The sequence below is a fragment of the Echinops telfairi genome, unplaced genomic scaffold (assembly GCF_000313985.2).
Source record: "Echinops telfairi isolate 266 unplaced genomic scaffold, ASM31398v2 ScPeMD7_7;HRSCAF=31, whole genome shotgun sequence".
Taxonomy (NCBI): Eukaryota; Metazoa; Chordata; class Mammalia; order Afrosoricida; family Tenrecidae; genus Echinops; species Echinops telfairi.
Window position 1 is genome coordinate 13,500,152 of NW_022103904.1, and position 2,416 is coordinate 13,502,567.

The 2,416-nt window shown below is 39.3% G+C and overlaps 1 pseudogene; it reads left to right on the plus strand.

Annotated features, from left to right (window-relative positions):
• Positions 1-858: 858 nt before the first annotated feature.
• LOC123521251 lies at positions 859-1,748 on the plus strand (annotated as a pseudogene).
• The last annotated feature ends 668 nt before the right edge of the window (positions 1,749-2,416 follow it).

Genomic DNA, 2,416 nt, shown 5'->3' on the forward strand with positions numbered 1-2,416 from the left:
TGTAGCCTGACATCCAAAACAAATAGAAAAGGAAACGTGAAAGAAGATCCAAACCATCAAAAGAAAAGGAATAATAAAGATCAGATCAAAACAGAAAAAGTTTGATAGAAACAAAGAACTTGAAAATGGTTCTTTGAGAGGAACATAAAATTGACTAATACCTGAAGACTTGACAAACAAAAAAATGAGGTAGAACAAATAAACAACATAGGAAATGAGACTGGAGACATTACAAAATGTCCAGCTGAGATAAAAATGATTATATCAGACTGTTATGAAAATTTGTTTTCTAATATATTTTAAAATGTAGATAAAATAGTCAAATCCCTAGAAACACACTTCCAACTTAATTAGATGCAAATATAGGTGGAAAAACCTAGAAAGACTCCTAACCAAAAAGAAGCTAACGATGTGTTTAGGAAAAAAAAGTCCAAAACAGCCACAAAAAAATAGTTTTGCCCAGATGGCTTCACTAGGAAACTTCATCAATCTTTCAGAGAAGAGTTGACATCAATTCTATTTAAACTCTTCCAAAACACAGATGAGGAAATTTAATTAACCCTTTTCCTTGAATATAACATTACTCTGATATCAAAACTAGACAAAGTTTTCATATAAAATCAAATTTAAATACCAGGATCTCATTAATATAATCTTAAAAATTATCAATATGATTCTAACCATAAACCTGAAAAGTTATATTTTTAAATAGCATACATCATATCCCAGGTGAATTGATACCAGCAATGCAAGGGTGGTCAGCATTAGAAACATTAACCAGGCTCTCTGTTCTTCCCTATGCTACAGGCAACCTGGCTTCCTGTTTCCATGCAGTCCCAGGTGCATCCCAGAGATACGATGATGAAGGTCGGAGTAAATGGATTTGGCCACATTGGGTTCCTGGTCACCAGAGCTGCTTTCAACTCTGGCAAAGTGGACATTGTTGCCATCACTGACCCCTTCATTGACCTGAACTACATGGTCTACAAGTTCCAGTGTGATTCCACCCATGGCAAGTTCAATGACACCATCAAGGTTGAGAACAAGAAGCTTATCATCAATAGGAAGTCTACCTCCATCTACCAAGAGCGAGATCCGGACAACATCAAGTGGGGTGAAGCTGGTGCTGAGTATGTCACAGAGTCCACTGGTGTCTACACAACCCTAGAGAAGGCTGAGACTCGCTTGAAGAGTGGTGCCCTAAGGGTGATCATCTCTGCCCCTTCTTGTGATGTCCTCACGTTTGTGGTGGCAGTCAACCACAAGAAATAAGTTAACTCCTTCAAGCTTGTCTGCAATGCCTCCTGCACTACCAAGTGCTTGGCCCCTCTGGCCAAAAGCATCCATGACAACCTTGGCATCATGGAGTGACTCATGACCACAGTTCATGCCAGTAAACTGTGGATGTCCCCTCTGGGAAACTCTGACACAAAGGCCATGGGGCTTCCCAGAACATCACCCCAGCATCTACTTGTGCTGCCAAGGCGGCGAGTAAGGTTATTATACAACTGTATAGGAAACTCATTGGTGTGGCCTCCCACGTCACCACCCAGAATGTGTCTGTCATGAATCTTACCTGCCCACTTGAGAGGACTGCCAAGTATGATGACATCAAACAGATATCAGCTGGTCTCCTAAAGGGCATCCAAAGCTACACTGAAGACCAGGTTGTCTCAATAACTTTAACAATGATACCTGTGCTCCCAACTTTAATGTTGAAGCTGGCATTACCCTCAACCACCCCTTAGACAAGCTCTTTTCCTAGTGTGACAATGGATTTGGCTTCAGCAACAGAGTGGTTCACCTTATGGTCTGCATGGACTCAAAGGACTCCCTAAACCACCAGCCCCAACAATAGAACTAGAACAAGAGAGAAGCCTCAGCTGCTGGAGAGTCTTTGCCCCAATTTATCCCACAACCCACTGGGAATATCCCATCATCTCAGTTTCCATCCAGACCCCTTAAAAAGGGGGAGGGACCTAGGGACCCTAACCTTGTCATGTACCATCAATAAAGTACATTGCACCCAGCCAAAAAAAGATAAAATAACCAATAAAATTAATCACATAATTAGAAGACAGAGACAAAACAACCATATGGGCATTTCAACTGACGATGAACAAGTTATGTGAAAAATCTAACACCTTTTCCATTTTTAAAATTCTTAGAAACATAGCAATATAAAGGAAATCACTCATCATAAATAATAGCATATATGCTAAATCAATGCCAAATCACTAATCTGGTTTTGAATAATATGACTATTATTCAAATTTATGCAGCAACCATAAAAGTTAGTGATGAAGAAATTGAAGAATTTTGACAAAGACTACAGTCAAAAATTGATCAAACATGCAATCAAGAGGCATTGATATTTATTGATGATTAGAATGCAAAAGTTGGAAACATAGAGGAA